Here is a 22,503-nt window from a genome sequence, read left to right on the forward strand (position 1 = left end):
ATTGCTGGTGTCTAGGATCTGAAGGGCTAAGGAAAAGAAAAGAGATTTGTCCTAGTTGGTCTTAGAGGGCAAAACTAGAAGCAGGAGGTAGAGATTGTAGCAGAACTATGACAGAAACTAGAGATTTTAAGAGGTGAAGAGACAGTACATTTCAGGCATGGGGGACAGCTCAAAGAGAGGAGATTGGAGGGGGGGTGTAGCTAGGTGGCACACTGGATAAAGCACCAGCCCTGTAGTCAGGAGGTCCTGAGTTCAGATCTGACCTCAGACACTTGGCACTTACTAGCTGTATGACTCTGGGCAAGTCACTTAACCTTGATTGCCTTGCCACGCCCCCAAAAAGACAACTTTATGTATATTTGCATACTAACCTTGGGGCAGCTAGGTGGTATAGTGGATAGAGCCCTGGCCCTAGAGTCAGAAGGATCTGAGTTCAAATCCTGCCTCAGACACTTGACACTTACTAGCTATATGACCCTGAGCAAGTCACTTAACCCTAATTGAGTAAAGAGAGAGAGAGAGAGACAGAGAGGAGATGGGGTGTTGTGTGTGAGGAACAACAAGAAGGCTTCTCTAGTGGAACCTTAGAGTGAGTGGAGTAATGAATTCTGAGCTAGAGTGTGGAGTTCCCACTGCTGTGGGAGATTTTAAATCATTCTTTGAAGGAGTGAGAAAGATAGATGCAGTCACACAGACAGGCAGGAAGCAGAGGCAAAAGAGCATAGCACTAGGCCCACACAGGCTCCACCAGATTGGTCAGGATCTTTGTCCACCAGGGCAGACAGGTCAGCAGTGACTACAGGGTGACACATGGCTCATCAGCCTTCCCTTGGCTGAGAATCAGGTGGCTGCTTGAGTGCCTCTTTTTCTCCCCCCCCCTTTCCATTTAAAAGGTCAGATGTTTAAGTCCAAATTTCTCTGTTTCTTTTAAACCATTTACTAGCCTTTTTTAATAGTGCATTAAAGTCAGCTATCCTAAGAAAAAAATAAGGTTGATCTCAATCGCTTCTGAGTCATTTATGTTTCCAATTGCATAGACAGAGTATTAATGTGACTGGGGGAGGGGAATAAGAGTGGCTCGTTTAAATATGCAGAACTTAAACAGGTCAGAGATTTCTATCTCTGGCCAAATGTTAGGGGATTCTTAACTAAGGGCTTGATGACCTATATGAGTATGAGAAGATATTAAGGTGATGCTTTTTAAAATTAATAGCCTATATTCTTAAGCTTTCTAAAATAGAAAATGGAATCTATGTGGATCCACTCCATTGCCCCAAAGCTAAAGCCATGTGAGTAGCTGTCTGTAGTCAGGGCCATATCATCTTGAATGCAGGATCCCCCACTCCAAAAATCCTCAGCCTCCAATATGCAGAGGAAATAAGGTAGAGAGCATGGTGCTCCCAAATTGGTCTAATGAGAGAAAAATGATGTCATCTGGGGGGAAAAAACAGCCCCTCTCTTTCCATTTGAGGGGTGAGAAAGTTCTTTTGTGACTAACTTCACCCTTCACATCTCTACTTGTTATTTACATCTATAAAATCGGGAAAAAGATACCTGTGTTGCACATCTTCCAAATATGTTGAATGAAATTCAAATGAAATAATGTATGTAAAGCACTATGCAAATAATAGTTATTATTATCAGTAAAGTAGTTTCTGTGAGCTAAAGAGAAGTGGATTCTCACTGGTCTATCCAGTTTCTCTTGCCTTGTTCTATTTCTGAACAACAGTGTGGCCATACTTTCTAGATGACAACTGGGCTTTTTGCAGTCTGTGGGTTCAGTCTTAACTCCAACAAGAATAGAAATATCCTCATCCCACCAGGCTCTCTACCTAAATGAACTATTCCACCACACATGACTCCACCAGAGACACTAGTAAACCACAGAGGATAAGTCAAATAGATGACTAGTAGATGAAAAAGGGAAAATAAATGCCCTCCAGAGAAGAATTAGAAACAATATGGTAAAATGAACTAAAAATAAGACTTTTTTTTCTCTGTGGGGCATCAGGAACAGTTGTAAAGGAAATCTGTTTTGAAGGTAGGGATGATGAAGGGGGGTGGCCTTCCATCAGTTAGGAGGGTGGTTTATTGAGCAACCTGGGCTGCTTGAACCAGCTCCTCTTATCTGGTCTGTCAGTTAAACAGATGAAAAGGGGAACTCTGGCAGGAGGTGAGCTGCCATTAGTTTAACTGTCTGCCTGTTTGTTTGCAGACTAATGCTCCTTGACCTAAGGTGGCCTTGGGAGAAGACACCTCCAGATTCTCTTTTCCTGGCAGAAAGGGGACAGATTTCTGCAAAAGTTCTTTAGCATTTCTACTACCTCTCCACAATAGGTTAAGAGCACCAGGGAAAGAAAGACAGAAGCGAAGATAGAGAGAGAGACAGAGACAGAGACAGAGACAGACAGACAGAGAGATACAGAGAGACAGAGACAAGGAGAGACAAAGGTGAGAGAGAAAAAGACAGGCAGAGATACAGAAAGAGGCAGAGACACATATACAGAGACATACAGAGAGACAGAGAGAAAAAGACAGAGATACAGAGAGAGACAGAGACAAAGAGACATATACACAGAGACACACACCAAGACAGAGAGAAAAATACAGAGACAGACAGAGACAGAGACAAGACCTGAGTGGACTCAGCTCAAAGACTGACAGCACCTTAGCTTTGTCTGGGTTGTGACCTGAAACTTCAGTGACATTAGACCCAAAGTCTGCACTCTAGTTAAGTTGGATGGGTTGTGTTAGAATCCAGCCTGTTTTCTCCCTCCTCTTCTTCGCCTTTCCAATCTCCACCCAAACAAGCACTTACAAAAAGAGTTTCCTCCATATTTGTAAACAAAAGTATGGGCAACTTGGTGTCCCAGCTTAATAATCTCAGTAAGTCCGGTTAATAAGTTAACCTTTTATATGCAGAACTATGTCCTTGGAAGATAAGAAATGCCCTAAATCTAGATTTCAAAATGTGCATAAGGACATAGTTTGGTCGTAAAGAGAGGGGAGTCTTGAAGAAAGGATGTTTCCAGCTATCAGGGCTTGTCTTGCCTCTTCCTCTGGCTCCCTTAAAAGATGTATGAGACCAGAGAATCCAAGGGATTTAAAAGCACTCTTATATGAGGACTTATAATGGTCTCTTTGCTCATTCATTCATCCATTGAACAAACATTTGGTAAATGTCTGTCTTATGCAGGAAACTGTTAGTCACTAGCTGTTGTTCAGTCGTTTCAATCACATCCAACTCTTCCTGACTCCATTTCAGGTTTTCTTGGCAAAGATACTGGAGTGGTTTGTCATTTTCTTCTCCAGCTCATTTTACAGATGAGAAAACTGAGGCAAACAGTGACTTGCCCAGGACCACATGGCCAGTAAGTGTCTGAGGCTAGATTTGAACTCAAGGGAATGAATCTTCCTGCCTCCAAGACAGGTACTCTATCCACAGCCACCTAGCTGCCTCGCAGGTTGCTAAAGAGAAATACAAAGTTTACATTAGGCAAGTTATCTACTTTTGTGGAGTCTGGAGTCCAAAAGAAAGGCCCTTCATAAAGTGTTCCCACCCTATTTTTTCATTTTATTAGACATTACTCCCCTTCACTCACTCTATGGTTGTTCCTCACACATGACTCCCCATGACCCTTTGGGATGATGGTCCCCTGTGCCTGGAAGGCACTCCCTCTTCACCTCTTAAAATCTCTATTTTCCTTCACAGGTCTGCTCAAGGACCACCTCCTCCATGAGGCTCTCTTGATCCTCCAGGTGCTCCTGCCTCCTGCCTCCATTACCTCGTATTTATTTTGTATTTATTTTACTTCTATTTTTATGTGTACATGTTATAGACAAAACACAAGCTCGTGTAAGGCAGAGGATATTTTCATTTCTTCCTTTGTATTCATAGTGCCTGACAGTGCCTGGAACACAAAAGATGATTTTAAAATATAAGTTGACTGACTTATTGAGAGGGCTATAAGATATAAAACAATTAATTGTAATAAAAATACTATATCAAGCATCTGAAAAATGAGCTAGAGAAAGAAATGGCAAACCACTCCAATATCTTTCCAAGAAAACTGAAATGAGGGTCATGAAAAGTTGGGAGTGACTGAAATGACTGACCAATATCAATAACAACAACAAAATATCAAACAATACTGGGCACTTAAGGAGGCAGTCAAGGCAGCTAGGTGGCACAGAGGGTAGAGTGCTGGACCTGGAGCCAGGAAAACCTGCCTTCTAATCTGGCCTCAGACACCTACTAGCTGTGTGACCCAGGGCAAGTCACTTTACCCTGTTTGCCTCAGTTTGTCCATTTTACAGATTGCCAAAAAAAACTCCAAATGGGGCCATGGAGAGTTGGACACTACTGAAATGACCAAACAACACCAACAACAAAATATCAAGCACAATACAGAGCTAATAAGGAGGCGCTCAATAAATGCTTGTTAATTTGGTTTAAACTCTGCTCAATTTTGTGACAATAGCTTTGGATTTTGGATGCTAGGTCTCTTCTCTTCACTTTTGACCTCGTTTGTGATCCAGGGTTATGCTTATAACTCCTGCCCTTTTTCCTCTACCTTGGACAGCAGTCTCTGTCCTTGGCATTCCCTCTTTCCATCCCAGATTCTAGCCCTTGCTCTTAGTGAACAACTTCAACTTGAAACATCGGAGCCAAATATAATCTTCCAACACTTAAAGGTCTCAATTCTGAGGGTGGCAAAGTGGCCACATTGGGTAAAATAGATGCAGAATGGGTAAGACACTAATCTCAGAAGAAATCAGTCTACAAGTCCACAGAATTGGGTTCTAGTCACGCCACGTTGCCTTAGGCAAATTTCTTTGTTCCTCCCTTTACTCATCTCTGAAACAAGGAAGTTAGACTAGATCCCTTTCTGCCTCTACAAATTGATGAAATATTGATTAGGGAAAAAAATATACACCACAGAATTTAAACTAAATTTCCTTTCAACTTGGGAACTTTTTTATTTTAGTTCTGATATTTATTTTTGAAAGTGGAATGCACTTGATGACTCAAGGATTCAATTCAAGCCAATAAACACTAAGTGTCTAGGTGTTGGGTATACAAAAATGAAAAAATGGCTGGCTGTCCTCAAGTAGCTTACATTCTACCAGGGAAGGAAATGAAAAGCACGTAACAAAAGTATGTGACAATGTAATGAGGTGTGAGGGGGCGAAGGAGAGATTTGGCGCAAGGGTTCTAGGAAACACTTTCATCAGGAAGGAAGCGGGAACTCAGGGAAAGAATTGGGGAGAAGCTATCTGGACTGAGATTTGAAGGATGTGAAATATGTTGATAGGCTGAGAGGAGGACGCATGAGGAATGGACTGCATGAAGGCTGGAAGGCAGGAAATGGAATGTCAAGTTCAGAGAGTGGCCTAATTTGATTTGAATATAGGGTGTGTGACAGGGAATCACTTGAAATAAGTCTGGAAAGGTAGGTTAGAGTCAGACTGTAGTAGATTTTATAAGTCACCTGAGTGGGTTTTATTATATACCTTGTAGGAAATAGGGAACCATTGAAGGTTTTTGAGGAAGGATTGTGGCATGGTCAGAACCATGGTTTAGGAAGATTATTTTGAAAGCTGTTCAAAGGATGGCTTAGAGAGGAGAGAAAATGGAAGCAGGGAGCTGACAGGCAGTTAGGAGGCTAGTTCAATAGGCTGTGTGAGAGGTGAAGAGGTTGAATTAGGGTAGCAGAGGAAGGAATAGAGGAAGGGAGGGGGAAAGGAGCAAACATTTTTGAGTGCCTATACCTGCCAGGCACTGTGCTAAGCATTTTCAAATATTTTCACATTTGATCCTTACAACCTTGGGAGGTGGGCCATTGTTATGATCTCCATTTTACAGTTGAAGAAACTGAGGCAAGTAGTGACTTGCCCAGGGTCATACACCTATCAAGTGTCTGAGGCTAGATTTGAACTCACTTCTTTCTAATTCTGTGCCTGGTTCTCTATTGCCTGTACAAACTAGCTGCCTGAATAGGAAGATATAATGTCATTTCTCCAAAGTCCGAGATTTGAACCAAGTTTAGGTCTGTGGACTAGAATTCACTGACCACAAACTGATTTGTGACTTTTGGGTAACACATTGTTGGTTTGTGTACAAAAAGAGGCCACTATATCATAAAAACCACCCATGTCACTGCTTGTCTTGTTGAAAATGGAAATGAACAGGATGTGGGTTTGAACTGACAAACTCCTCAATGGGGGTAATGTGGAATGGGAGGCAAATGGGGACAAAAGGGGGGAGGGGATGAGCCAAAATCTTTAAGAGACCAAACCAACTAATCAGTTAAGTCAAGTCGTGGGAGAAAAACAGTCAAACTAGCTGTTTGACCTTTTTTTTTTCACTTTCAATAATAAAAACACCTTACATTTCCAATCCAATCCAACAAGCATTTATCAAGACACTATGTGAGTTTCTGGGAATATAAAGACAAAAATAGAAAAGAGTTCCTGCTCTCAAGGTTTATCCCGTCTTTAGAGGGAGGAGTGATTGGGGGGTGGGGTGGGAATGGAGGGGACAGGTTGTCAAGAAAAGCTTCCTAGAAGGTGGCATGTAATCTGAGTCTTAAAGAAGCCTAAGAAGCAAAAGTGAAGTACATTCCAGGCATGGGGGTTAGCCCATATCATGGAGGTGGGAGATGGAGCATTAGGGAAAGAGCTGATTGGCCAATCTGACTGGAACACAAAGTACTTGGAGGGACAAAATGGAAAATATGTAAAGAAAGGTAAGGACAATGAGGTGGCACAGTAGATAGAGCACTGGCCCTGGAGTCAGAAGGACCTGAGCTTAAATCCAGCCTCAGATACTTACTAAACGTGTGACCCTGGACAAGTCACTTAACTCAATTGCCTGGAAAAAAGGTGGGGGGGGTGTAGGCTGATTGTGAAAGTCTTTAAATGCTAAGCTTGGGTGCTTGAATTTTATTGCAAAGATAATGAGGAGTCACTAATAATTCTTGAGATGTGAAGTGACAGTGTCAGATCTCTGCTTTAGGAAGAGATTTTTGGCCCCTCTGGGAAGAATTGATTGGAGAAGGCAAGGACTGGAAGCAGAGAACCCAGTGAGGAGACTATTGTAATAGTCCAGGTGAGGAGTAATGAGGTCATGAGCCAGCCCAGGAGTGGAGAGAAGGTGACAATAAATAAATACTTATTATGCACCTACTATACCTGGGCCAGGGGTGGGGAACCTGCAGCCTCAAGGCCACATGTGGCCTTCTAGGTCCTCAAGTGCAGCCCTTTGACTGAATCCAAACGTCACAGAACAAAGCTCCTTAATACAAGGATTTGTTCTGTAAAGCTTGGACTCAATTTGTATTTTTGATCCTCACAATATGTATACACATGTATATTTGATACTCACAATAATTCTAAGAAGTGTGTTGGACTAGAACTGTTATTCCCATTTTACAGATGAGAAAAATGGTAGAGAGAGATTATGATTTGTTCAAGGTCACACATCTGGTAGTGATAGATTTGGTCACGGAACCAAGGTTTGAAAATCTTGGATTTGTTTCTTTTGTCATTACATAGATGTAGTGTCAATTCCATTGTAGGGAAAGTAGATACATTAGTAGTGAAAACACGGAAATCAATGTATTTTTCTCTCCAGAGAGTGAGGAAGTAGAACTGAGTTACCAAAAGTCTTTGTGGTAGGAGTTGTTCTGCCCTTCCTTTACACCAGCTGGTATAAAACCCACTGTTTGCCTTTCCTGGCAATTAAGTGGTACTCACATGGAGGAAAGGGGAATTAGAACATTACCAAAAAAAATTATATCTGCTCCTATTTTACAGAGCTGGGGGAAGCGTCTGTGCTCACCCATCCACACCTTCTCTGAGGCTAAAGAGGACTTACTCTTTGCCAAGGCTAACCCCTTCTACCTGTACCCCTGATCCAGAGGCATGCTGGTAAGTGTTTAACCACCTAGTCTTAAGAAATTAAAGAAAAAAAGTGTATGCAGGACACACTTTTAAGTTTAATCTGCATTTTAAGCATTTTATTGATCACTTTATTAAGTCTAGACCATAAATCAAGCCCTGATTTGTAGCATTTGCTGATTTTTGAGGTGTAAATGCTCACGCTGAAAATTTAACAATCATCTCTTCAGAGCTGGTCCAAGCCAGCTCTCGCACGTGACTGGACTTGATTTTACTGGTCATGCCCCAGCTCTTATTTTCAAACTTAGCCTCTCCACTGACTCCTTAACCTCCATCTAGAAACATCCTCACATTTCTTTTATCCTAAAGAAATCTCCCCTGAATCCTTCAACCTCAAAGCTGCTGTTTTATATATCTCCTCTAATAGCAGGATTTCTTAATGTAGTTTTACCTTCTACAGGTAACCTTCCCCCAATCTCTCTCAATGCAGTGCCTTCCTTCTGTTAATTATTTCCTATTTATCCTGCATATAGTTTGCTCTGTGTGTGCGTGCATGCATATGTGTATGTTTTCATGTGGTTCCCCCATTAGAGTGTAAGTCTTTGAGGGTGGGGATTGCATGTTGCCTCTTTTTGTAACCCCATCACTTAGTGCAGTATCTGGCACAAAGTAGGCACTGAATAAATATTTACTGATTGATTGATTAATTGAATAGAAAGATTTCAGAGAGTCTAGGAACCTTGATAGGAAAAAAGTTATACTTTTATTTTATAACTTCTAACTGAATTTTAGCATTTCCTTCAATTATGAATGTAGGCCACAAACCAGAATACTAGTAGGCTTCATTGGACTGTGCCAAAGGGCAAGGGCCCTCTTATTTGCTTGACATAAATCCTGGGCTTAGCACAGTTCCGCACACAGTAAGTGCCTTACCTATTATCCGCTTCTTAGGTTCCCAAAGTGGGTGATACCGTCCCCTGGGGGCAATGGAGTGATCTAGGGGGGTGGTAGCAGCCTCAGGTACAATTGGGGGAGGCATTGAATAAAAATTAAGAAAGAAGAAAAGATAAGAAAATTTTGAAAAACCATTTGTATGTGTTTTATCTGTTGTGTAACAGAGTTAAAGTCATAGTGATTACATTATTCTCCAAATAAACACTGAAAATGCAAGTTATAACCAATCAGCAGTCAAGTCCGCTGACAGGTCTGAACAAGTAAGTGTTGGCAGGTGAATGTGTTGCACATTGTCAAGAAGTCCAACATGTATGGGCAGGAATGCATGCATGTAATGACTTGTTTGCAATACAATATTGTACGATTATGTGAAGCAACATGGCATCTTCAAAATTTCAACGCAAGGAAAAAACTCACAATTTTACAATAAATTATTAAATTTAAGATGTGTCATTTTTTAAATTATTTTTTAAATGATGCAAATTTCAAAAAAAGTTAAAGGGTTAAAGAAAGCAGATTTCAGGTGAGGTGCTGAGTAATTTTTTTTAAAAGGGGGCAGTAGGTCAAATAAGTTTGGGAATCTCTGATCTATCTATCTACCATCTATTCAATATATATATATATATTTAAATTCTAGGGGGAAGACAATTGGAGTTAAGTGACTTGCCCAGGGTCACGCAGCTAGTAAGCATCAAGTGTCTAATGTTGGATTTGAACTCAGGTCCTGACTCCAGAGCCAGTGCTCTATCCACTGCTCCACCTGGCTGCCCCACTATTACACTTTAATTGTAAAATCCAGTGGCCTCTTCTTGATCTTCATCCTTCTTGACCTTTCTGTATTATCTGGCAATAATGACCACTCCTTCAACTGTGGGGCTCACTTCTCCTTCCACTTTTCAGATGTTACTCACTCCCAGTTTTCTCAGAGCACAGATTCTTCACAAAATCACTGATTTTAAGAGCAGGTAGGGACCTCACAGATGGTCTGTTACAAACTGTACTTCAACAAGAATCCTCTTCATAACATTGTTAATAAGTGGTCATCCAGACTCACTCAATCAATAGTCAACAGGCACCTACTATGAGCCAATAAAGCACCTACTATGAACCAGGCATGGTGCTAAGGCACTGCTTGAAGATTTCTAATGAATGGGAACCACCACCTGTTGAGGCAGCTCCCTCCACCCTTGGAAAATTCCAATGCTCTAGCTTTTATGCTCATATCCCAGTGGCCATGTGCTATTGATGCCGCCTTCACAACTTCTCTCTCATCCACCTGAACCTTTCACCTTATGTTATCACCATCTTGTTTATGGCCCTTGGCACCTATACTACTATTTTTAAAGTAAGTTTTATTGATGTCATTCATTTTTACAGCATGGTAATTCCTGGAAATAACCCCAGACCCTGCAGACACACCCCAGCTTTAATCCTTCTGTAACAAAGGAAAATAATTCAACAAAAACATTCAATACAGTGACCTTGTTGAATAATAAATACAACATCTGCTTGAGTAGCTCCCCTTCTGTCTACCATGAGGACAGAGGCTAAGTCTCATCAGCTGGTCTCTGGAACCATTGCTGGCTTACCCAGAGTTCTTTGAGGGGCCTTTCATTAACATTGTTAGAATCAATATGTAGATTTTTAATCTTTTTTTTGGTTCAGTTTATTTCATTCTGCATCAGCTTGTACAAATCTTCCCATATTTCTCTGAATTTCTCACATTTGTCATTGTTTACTATACAACAATAATTCTATTTTATTCTTATGTCACAGGTTTTTTTTTGTTATTTTAGCTATTTCCTAATTTCGAGGAACATATTTTGTTTCCAATTTTTTTCTACTACCACAAAGAGTATTGCTATCACCATTTTGGTATGTGTTGAGCATTTTTGCTTTTTTTTAACCTCTTTGGTGTATATTTGCAGAAGTTCTATGTCTCTCCTTTCTCAGTCAAACTCCTAGAAAAAGCTGTCTACACTTGCTATCTCTATTTCTTCTCTTTTCACTCACTGCTCAACCGTATGCAATCTGGCTTCTTCCCTCATCACTCAACTGAAAATGACTCTCTCCAAAGTTACTATCAATCTCTCACTTGCCAAATCTCCTGGGTTATTTTTTTTTCTCCATTCTCATTCTTCTCAACTTATCTACTACATTTGACATTATTGATCACAGAGTGACATTCACTCTGACATATCCTACCAAGCTGGAAAGGTTTCGCTTGTAGTCCTAAATACAAACTGTGCCTATGTCCAAGGACCACATTAGCTAAGTAGAGTGGTGCAACCTCAGTAGGTTACATACAAATTGATTAAGATTTTGGCCATGGTGACCCACAAAACAAAGAAAAATGCAACATCCCTCTCAGTCCTGGACAACTCCAGCCCACTTCCACAGTGATGATGGTTGGAAGAAAAGCAAAAAAGGAGGAAGAGAGTCCTGAGAATCACATGATTTCTAGACTTTCTATAAACTTTCCCCTAGCCATTAGTGTTCTAAATGTGACATTATTGTCCATTAAGTTGATCAACGATTAGAAGAATCCAACCTCATCAATACTAACATTTTCACTCTAATGAAAGCAGAAGACATAAAGAAGTTGCAGCTATATAAAATTAGGACTCATAGCTTCTCCTCTGAGGGGAAAATAAAGGAGTGAGTGGAGTTAGCTTGATCAGCGGCAAATTCAGTAGAAAAAACAATGAACTGAGGAAGGAGTCATAGGACCTAAGTTTGAGTCCCAGCTCTGCTACTTACTACTTGTATTGCCTTGGGCAAACAAGCCACTTATCCTCTTGGGGCCTCAGTTTCCCCATCTGTGAATTAAGGGGGTTATATTGGATGACCTCTAACACCCAACCCAGCTATAGTTCCCTATGTGCCAAAAGTCAATAAGAAATATAACTGAGTGATGGTGTAATAGAGTGGATAAGAGTGTTAGGCTTGGGATTTGGGTTCAAATCCCATCTCATGCTTATTAAGCATGTGACAAAGGAAAAATCAATTCAATTTTCTTATCCTAAAAATGGGCATAATAATACTTTATTACTTACCTTTCATGGCTGTGATAAAAGTTTTTCAAACTTCAAAGTGGCATGTAAATGTAAGCTACAATTTAATTTATAATTTAAATTTATTACTTTATGGAACACTTGTTCATCTTACTTTGCAAAGCTCATGATTAGTTTAAGGCAAAAGATATGAAGATGGTTGTAGCTTATATGCCAATATGTATTGCAAAGATGAAGAAGTAGAGAAATTCCATGAAAAATTTAACAGAAACTCCCAACATTAATCAACATATACCTTAGTTCTTAGGGACATTAATCCAAATATTATAACAAGAGGTGTAATAGTAATCTAGCATAATATAGTAATACATAAAAATATAGTGGAATATCAAGCTTGAGATTCTGAAATGAAAGAGAGAATAAAAGGCCTATAACCACACTCCTATATTTCAGGAAAGGTGTTGAATATGAGTACCTTCTATGCTTAATGTTTGTTAATTGTGGGGAGGGGAGAAGCATTGAATAGAGTAGAGCAAAATGCAGCTTCAAACATTTCCCAACTTGTCTCCTATGCATTTCTTATGATTATACCAAATACCTTGATAGATGCAATCAGAAAGTGAAATTTAATATTCCTTTGATTATCAATACTGTGCAAGCAAAAGGGTTCATCACTGTAATGGGGGATATCCTCTACATACTCTCAACAGAAGAGGGATTCTAGAGATATTGAAATCCACCAGATGCTTCTGTTTGTGGATGACATTGTTGCTAATTGAATTTAGCCTCAAAATACTAACTCTCTTCAATGAGATACATGCTACTCAAAAGAGATCAGCCCAAAAATCCATACAAGAAAAACCAAGTGGATGACAAATTCATCTTGCCAAGATTATTACTTGCAATTGGATGAGGAGTCCATTGAGTTAGTCTACCATTGCATATATTTTAGACAGACATTGCAGGTGGACAATGAGCTAGACCCAGAACTGGATTGAAGGAGGATAGTGAATTAAATCAGATTTCAGAAATTGTAAAGTGCCTTCAAAGATTCCAAGCTGTTACCTAACAAAAAAAAAATTCCAATTTTTTTTTAGCACCAATATATTCTATGTGATGCTATATGGCCATGAATTGTGGAACATTATAATCTCTGAAATTCAAAATGTGGGTGATTCTGTAGTTCAGGTGAAGATATGGACAAGAATTGTACAGACAAGAAGGCAGACGGGTAGCAGACTACACACATGGTGGAAGTGTCTGCATTGATATGCTCATATGTTCTTAATGAGCCAATTTAGAGTAGAGAGCTGGATACAGAAAATCTAGGTTAAAATCCCACCCACATCTGAAAGTTGCTACCTGTTTGGCCATGGACAGATCTTTTAAACTCTTTGGACTTCAGTTTCCCAACTTGTAAAATGGAGATAAAGATACCTGTAATACTTACCTCACAGGAGTGTTGGTCAAATAAAATTAAATACGTGAAGTTTTACATTATTATCAGTAATTACTAATGAAGTACATTTCATCTTAGTTGGTTTGACCCCTTGAGGCATTTTTGTGAGGTTTTTTTCCCCTACATTTTCTTTCATTCAGATTTTTGTTTTTAACTGGACTTATGATTTCATTGGTATTGGGAGCTCCTGGCAAGGAACATCTCTCTACTGAAACAGTTGGAGAATTGCTCTGGGCCCTAAAAGGTTAAATGGCTTAGCCAGGGTCACACAGCCATTATACACACACACACACCACACACTCATACACATGTCAGAGATGGGACTTGGACCCAGGTTGTCTTGACTCAGAGAGAAGTTATGTATCCATTATACTGCTGTCTCTCTCCATTTAAATAACATATTATTTACTTTTATTATCACTGTCCTATCCATCTCTATCACGTTCCTTATCATCTTCTTCCTAATTTTCCCATAATATGTTGACTTCATGCCCAAAGGCATCAAGTAACACCATGGTACACTGGTCCTCTTAACTTACAGTGTTCATCATTAAATAATAATAATAATAATAATAGCATTTTAATATTTGCACAATGTGCTATATATGTTGTCTCATTTTATCCTCAAAACAACCCTGTGAGGTAAGTGCTACTATGACCCCCATTTTAAAGGGAAGGAAATTGAGAGTGATAGAAGTTAAGTGACTTGTCCAGGTTCATACAACTAGTAAGTGTCTGCAGCAGGATTCAAACTCGGATCTTCCTGACTCCAAGTTCATCTTTCTATACACTGCGCCACCTAGCTGCCTCCCTACAGATGCAACAAAACGACTGCCATAAAGATACAGTTCGTTCCCAATATCTGATGAAGAGTGTGAAGAAGCAGAAAGAGTCTATGATGAACTCAGTAAGATCCTCTAAATTAATCCCACATACATTTTAAACCCCAATGACTTCAACACAAAGGTGCCACAGAGAAGAAAAGAGAAAAACATTGGAAAGTATGGTTGAGGATTAAGAAATTAAAGAGGCCAATAGTTTGCCGACTGCACAGAATACTATGAATGCTTTCTTCAAGAGGAGAGTTGGAGAGTGCTGAACACAGTAAGTGCCAAATAGCATCACAGAAAATGAAACTGACTATATCTTGGCAGACAGAAAATTACATTTGGGCAGGATCCAAATGGGAGAGGGATTCCCTATAGATGGTAAGGTTTTCCAGACGCTCTTGTTTGCCCATGACCTTCTACTGATTGTATCAAGCTCCAAAGCATTAGAAGGGCTCCTAAAGAAGAATCCACAACCACTTAAAAGAATTCAGCCCGACAATCCCCAGAGGAACAACCAAGAAGAAAAACCAATGTTGATTGATGTCCTCGACATGGTATATAAGACAGCGGATAAGAGATCTCTCATTGGAAAAGGAAGTGGGCCAGTCATTTAATGAGAATAAATGGTTATAGATGGACAGCTCAAGTGCTTCACAGATACCCATATACTGTAAGAAGACTCAAAGAAACATGTTGGGTGGACCTCTCCCCTCATGGATAATGTAGGAAAGTACGTGGGCAAGAGTCACACAGGCTGAGAAAAGCCCATGTCATTGGATAGAATACTTAATCGATGAAGTCATGAATCCAGTGACACATGCAAATACGTCATCTTGGCACACAGTTACAAGAATATCTATGTATACTGAGTGTTTACAGTCTAGGCCACATTCAAATTTTGTACAAGCTAGATAAGTCGGGGGTGGGGAAGTAGGGGATGGAGTACAACCTATATTCCTAGAATAGTCCAATATGGTGACTACTGTCTTGACTAAGGAGTTGAACTAGCACTAGATTATCCCTTCGACATGGTATGGTTGTCAGATCGGGAGGTTTGTCTATTTAAGACTTTGTGTATAATACAAATATTACTAGTTCCATTTTACAGTAGAGGATTTCCTGACTCCAAGCCCAGCATCCTCTCCTCTGTACCATAGTGGTTTATGTGCTACCCAGGCTTTATTTTAAGAACCTGAGACATTGACTGGCACTAGCTTTCACTAATGTGTATTTTCAGTGATAGAACTTCCTATTCACCTTAAAATGGCTCCCAGTGGATGAAAAGGCAAGAAGCACTCTGTTGCCATCTTTCTGATTCTACTATATCTCTCCTTTCATTCAGACTAGGTACTGATTATATGCTCAGCATACTGATTGGTCTATGTTTAGATGAAGGGCTGTTGTTTATGTTATCTTAGAGACTGGACTAGTACAACGCTAGTACAGTGCCTAGTACAACGCTTTGTGTATAGTAGGTGCTTAATAATTGCTGTTGGATTGGATTGATAGAAGCTTTTTTCAAAGTTTACCTAGTGAGAAGTAGAAGAAGTCAGAATAGGATGCTAAGCTCTTGATTTCTTTAGAGGTCTCTAAATCTTCATGAAGCTTTTATTAGCTTCTGGCAACTGGGAAAAAAACAAACACCTTAGGGTCATTTGTAAAGTCATAAAGCTGAACTAAATGGATAGGGTCCTCTAATTGACCTCAAGGACACTATAGATCAGCTGCAAATGACTTGTGATGTCTGGTCTTAGAGAAGATGTCTGGCTCCCTCACAATGTGTCTGCCCATAAATTTCATGATTAGGCTAAAGGCCTTTGCCAAGACAGCAATAGCTGCAATTCTGTGTGTCCTTCAGTTGAGCTAATATTATGGTTGAAAACATGTTCAAACTGGGTGACATAATACTTAAATTTAAGATTGTCCTCACGGCTCAATAATTTTCAAGGGACCAATTTGTTAGTCTGCATGAAGATGGAAATGAGGAGGCTATTTCTAGGTACTATTGTGATTTCTTCAGTCAGCATCTGAGAGCTGTAAGCAGAAGTGTCCATCTCTAACTTATCATTATCTGTGATAATGTGTTTCCTTTAAGGATGGGGGTGGAGCAATGTTTCAGATGGGTGTTGTTCCATGTTCTTTATTAAGTTTAGGATTAATTGATGTGTTGGGAGACACAAAGAGCAACACAGGGATGCATGGTACTCTTGAGCAGGTTGTAACATTATGAATTTAGGTTTCCCAAGATTTAAAGGGGCATACTCAAAGGTCTATGTCTTCCCACAATTCATGGGCAATGGAGGGAAGCCAAGAGCTTTCTATCAAGGGTGTCTCTACAGAATAAAAACAATGCCATTTTACATTTATATATCACTTTCCAGTTTCCAAAGGGCTTTCACAGGCATCTCATTTGCTCCTCACAACCACCTGGCAAAGCAAGGTTTTCATCCCTATTTTATAGATGAGGAATCTGGAGTTGATAACATCATAGATCTGGAAAAGCTAAAAGGAACCTGAGATGTCATCCAGTCCAACCTGTTCATTTTGCAGAAGAGGAAACTGAGGTCCAGAAAGGTTAAGTTGCCTAAGGTCACACAGATGATAAGCATCTGAGGTAGGATTTGAACATAGGCCCTCTGCCCCTTCTGCTGTACCACACTGTCTCCAAGAAGCAGAGAGGTAAAGCCACTTATCCAGGGTCACACAACTAGTTAATGGAAGAAACAGGCCTAGAACCAAGTCTTCTTCCTCCTAGCCAAAGGCCTCTTCCCCTTATTATACCATGCCTATACAATTCAATGACAGAAATTAGTGGTCACCCCAGTGGTTTGGAAATATATTGAGAAAACTGATTTCTTTACCTGAGTTTTTCTTCATTCTCAAAGTATTGCAGTGGTATTTTACAGACATAGCCTAAGTTAACAGACTCTATTTGAAACTCATCCTTTCCTCCTTCCTCACTAACCCAAGAAAAATAAACTTGCAACTGGATAAGGATGAAAATTTTACTTAAAAGCACTAAGAGTCAAAACTCCTAAGAATCTATTTTTCCAAAACTGTCTTTTTAGAATAACTCTACTGTTTTCTTTCTTCTGGGAAGAAATGAGAGGTCTATTCACTGAAACTAAGAAGCTTCCTCATTCAGGAAGAGTGTGACAGTGTATAGAGAGGTGGAACCTCATAAATCCTACAAGAGATGGTCCTGCTTTGGGATAAAATTTCTCCTGGCCCAGGATTACTAACAAACGGTAAAGTTAAAGGAATTGAAATTGGATCAAATATCCATGCACATCTTAAATCAATGAAACATTAAAGAAACGAGATGTCAATCCCTTGATTGCTGTGCACATTTCTAAACATGAGAGGGAATACTCAGAGTTTTTTCTCAATCTTGTCATCTTAACATAGCCAGGCTCCTCCTACGGCCAAGGCTTTGGAAATGGCTTTCTACAATAAGCTAAATTTTGCAAATGAATAATAGTTTTGTATTCTTCTCTCCTTATCATTTCCCTTCTTGTTCCCAGATCTTCCTTTTTCCTTTAAGATTTCCTGATTACATATGAAAAGAAGGTCAGACTGTCCCTTTCTCTTTCAGTTATCTCAGAAGACCCCTGACTTTCCTCTGTAAGAAATACTAGAAGCACAACTCTCCCCCCATGTATGTATAATTGTATTATGTGTATATAATACACACATGTTGCACATGTATGTGTTTCATATTACATGGGTATATGCACATGCATACACGTAGGCATGTGTAAGAGAATAGGAGGGGCAAGAAAGTCAGACCAAATTTGCCACTCTTCCTAGTCACTTTCATTCTTTCTAGGTAAACTTCCAGGGTAATTTGTATGGAACAGGGAGATGATGAGATTTGAAAGGAGCTGAAAGGAATTTTCTTAAAGTAGAGCAGACAGAATTCAAGCAGTGGCAGTTTAGGCAAAAGAAAGACAGTTAAGGCATAAGAGCTTCTCTGTCTGGTTGGCTGGCTAGCTAGAGATCTGAATTACAAAGAGTGATGTAGCCCTTGGAGCTATGAAACAAAAGAAATGAGACATAGAGAAGCTAAAATTTAGCAAAGTACTTGAAGATGATAGCTTCATAGGGCAGCTTAAAACAGTGGAGTAGAAAGAATAGATTAGCAGATGCTCCTCCCCATTCCCCCACTCCCCAGCACTTTGTAATATTGGAGAAAACCACTTCTACCACAACAGACCAGCAGATAACACAGTTAGCACTGAGGGGGAAGTAAGCAGCAGCATTGGAGACAGAGAAGTTTTACTGGAGATGCAGCCCAGATGAGTTGAGTTGAATGAATTGCTCTATCAGGGTGGGGAACCGGTGGCCTTGAGGCCACATGTGGCCTTCTGGGTCCTTAGATGTGGTCTTTTGAAAAAGTTCAAGTTTTACAGAACAAATCCTTTCACTAAAGGGATTTGTTCTGTGAAGTTTGGATTCAGGCAAAAGTCTGCACTTGAGGACCTAGAGTGGCCTTAAGGCCACCAGTTCCCCACCCCTGCCTAGCTACATCTGTTCTCTTTCTCTGTGTTTCTACACGTGTTCCCTCTCCCATCAATTGTGTAAGAGTCTATAGGTTAGTGTATTCCTTGAGAAGAATTTTCCTTATCATTTATTTTGTTATGCTATTTAATTAAAAACAGTTTTTCTTTGAGCTCATCAAAGAAATATCAATGGGATTCCTCTGATGCTGACTTAAAATATGCCTTAAACTTAAGCTTTCAAGGAAACCACAGTCGAACAGTTTTAGGTTTTACACACATATGCATGTATATACGCATATGTGTGTATGTACATATTCACACAAAATGAAGACAATGTTATGACCAGCCCCCTGACTAGAGCATTTAAGACCCTCTGGGGATCCTAGGCACCAAGACTTTGTGGGCTTTTCTTCTCAATTTGGAATGTTGTTGTTATTTAAAGGACAACAGCATACAGAAATATTTTTCACCTACACATCATTTATTTTTTTTAGGCAATTGGGGTTAAGTAACTTGCCCAAGGTCACACAGCTAGTGAGTGTCAAGTGTTTGGTCTGAGGGCAGATTTGAACTCAGATCCTCCTGACTTCAGGGCTGGTGCTCTATCCACTGTACCACCTACCTACCCCTCATCTATACTTTAAAAAATGGAAAATAGGCCTATTGTTCTATTTTATTTATGAGTTTTTAAAAGCATTTTAACTTCTATTTTATGTCAAAATATCTTAAAATTCCTGTTTGTAGTTTTAACACATAACTTGAAAAGTTATAAAACAAAAACTGTTTAGAAAATATAAAAATCTTGTATCTTATACATTGAACCAAGGCATAACAAAATCAGAGAAAATAAATTTGCAAAAAAGCCACCAAACATTAAATGAAATAAAAAATCTTGACAAAATAATATCGATTTTTCCAAATGACATGGGATAATAGTTTTACGTATCAGTTAAAATGACACAGTAAAGGGAAAAGAGCCTAATAGAAAGCTGTCTCACTGAAATAATTACCTCATTAGGCTATAAAGGATTTAGTAAAGTCTTAACACATTTGAACCATTATTTGTCACCAGATGGTGGCTGGTGGAATATAAAATTCTTCAAATCAAGATTTAACCACCTATAAAACTCTTTATGTTCCACATACATTTCAAACACATTGGAAAAAAAAAAGCTTTTTAAAAATGATACAACTATTTTTAAATGATACAATTATTTCTCCTTGTCTTCTGGATTGCTAATTATCTCTTTAATTGTCAGAGCCCACTTTAATTCCCAGGTGTCAGATAAACAGATGTAACACTTGGCACTCCTGTAATTTTCCCATTGGTTAGGAGGAACAATAAAATGGCCTTGTGGTTGGGGCGATGCAGTGGGTACAGTGCCAGGCATAGGTCAGGAAGCCTTGAGTTCAAATCCAGCCTGAGATTCTTCCTAGCTGTGTCACATTGGACAAGGCACTTAATTTCTGTTTGCCTCAGTCTCCTCATCTGTAAAATGAGGATAATAACAGCACCTACCTCCCAGGATTGTTGAGAGGATTAAATAAGATAAATTGTGAAATGCCTGGCACATAGTAAGCACTGCATAAATGTTAGCTATTACTATTATGTTATTCATTGTGAAGAATATGTCAACATATGTTGGCTAGACTGGTTACAGCATCATGTAACATACCTTCCCATGTGATAAAGCAGGCTTTCCAGAAAAAGACCAGAATTGGGCTCCTGTTGCTAACTGCTCCACTTACTCACTTTGGAGGTCCCTCAACAACCTGCCTTAAGCCCTGGAGGAGAGGGGAGGTGGGGGGGAGGGGGGGGTGGCGAGTGTTTGCTGGACCAAATGGCCACAAGCAGTTAGACCCCCTGGATGGAGTGGTTGACTTGGAATCTGGAAGACCTGAATTCAAATCCTGTTCTCAATTTGAATTCAGGTCTTAGCTGTGTGACCCTGGGCAAGTCACTCTCACCTCAAGTTCCCTCACCTATGAAATGGAGATAACGCCATCTACCTCACAGAGTTGTGATTATCAAATGAGATAATATGCGTGCAGAGTTTTGCAAACCTTAGACTACTATGTAAACGGTAACTATTTTATTAGATAATCTGGTTCCGATGTTTGGCAAACCCCATGCACACATGTACACCTCAGTCATCATATTGCCCTTTTGTGATATCTATTCCCATTTTTTTTTCCTCCCAACACTAGCCTTAATGTTAACTTAAACTGGATTTCTAATGAGACTAATGATGAATATGCTGTAGTAATTCTTGCCTGGTCCCTGCCACCCTCCATATGACACATCTTGCTACGGATCTACTGTCTCTGGGCATAATGATGATCTACCCATTACTAAAAACAGATTGTAAAGGAGGCCCCAGGTAAAAATGAACACTTTCATGGGTCTCATAATTTATACTTATTAAGCATCTTGCCTAGACAGATTCCTTCCTGTGATTACTCTGGTCAGCTTGAATTCATATTATAAAAGCCAAACAAACTTAGTTCTAGGGGTGTTTTTTTGGGGGGGCGGGGTTGTTTTCTTTTTCCTTTTCTTTTCTTTTTAAAATTCTAGTATCAAAGGAGTTGTCTGCAGCGCCTGCTTGTCCTGTTAGATTCTGCCTAAAGAATTCCAGGGAACTTAGACATACAACCTACTTGGTGCTCTTATTACTATTTATGGACACTCAGAATTAATTTTTCCAAGGCACTAGAAAAAATAAAAGCTATGTACACAAGTGACTAAATCCTCATTCGTCATAGACTGGGAACACTAGTTGTATTGCAGGCAGAGTCCTAAACCAGACCTGAGCAAGAATCAGAAAGAGCACAGCACAGTGTACTTGAAGCCCCCAGAGACACGGACAAAGCGTGCACTTGTCCTCAGAAGAGGCATCAGTGCAGCCGTCCTGCACGTTCTCTCCTTGGCCACCAGCTGCCAAGTGCTTAAATTGGAGCACGCACCCGACCAGAGGTTCTGCAGGCCAAATATATTCTTATAATTTCACGACAGCACTCTCATCACTCCTACTCATCCCTGTTGCCTGAAAAAAAAAATCTGAGCACAAGAAAATAAACAGAACCCTGTAGACTGACCCCCTCCCTATCTGAGTCATCTCTACCTTTTAGCTATCCTTGGAAGAAACATTCAGGCCATTATGGAGTACCTCTATGTGGCAGCAACACAGAGCTGCCTGAAAAAGACAGTCATGGGGAACTCCAAGCAGCAATTAGGCAAAATCCTAAATTACAGAGTACTTTCTCTTCAGAGAAGCCTTGGGAAAAAAACACAAATTATAATTCTGCCTCCTCAGAATGTCCATATCCTTCCTTCACTCCCTGTGTGCAAAATGCTTCCCTCCCAATCTTCAAAGGCCCTTCTTCTAATTCACACAAAAGAAGGGGAATGACAAGTTCACCCCACTTGTTCAGGGCCCTGTCTTCACTAAAACCCATATACATACTTGTGCTGGTTATGCAAAGTTTTGACAGTTTTTGCCTTGAAGTTAGAGCAACAGACCACCAAATATTTACTTTCTATTAACCTGGTACTCAGTGCTGTCCATGCTTGATGTTGTGAAAGATAAAGGAGATAAATTATACAATCCTGGCCTTTCTGGGGCTTAAAATCGAGGAGGAAAGCAATCTAATCAATCAACAGTATTTTTAAGTACCTACTACTTGGGAAGCTTCACTAGCCTAGACCATGTTTTTATGCCTGCTCTTATTCAACTTGAACCCCCAGCCAGGATTTTCTCTGTCAAAATTTTATACTCCATTTGTAAAATCTGTCTCCTTCTTCTTCTTCTTCTTCTTCTTCTTCTTCTTCTTCTTCTTCTTCT

Source organism: Vombatus ursinus, unplaced genomic scaffold (assembly GCF_900497805.2).
Source record: "Vombatus ursinus unplaced genomic scaffold, bare-nosed wombat genome assembly UNPS02014791.1, whole genome shotgun sequence".
Classification (NCBI taxonomy): domain Eukaryota; kingdom Metazoa; phylum Chordata; class Mammalia; order Diprotodontia; family Vombatidae; genus Vombatus; species Vombatus ursinus.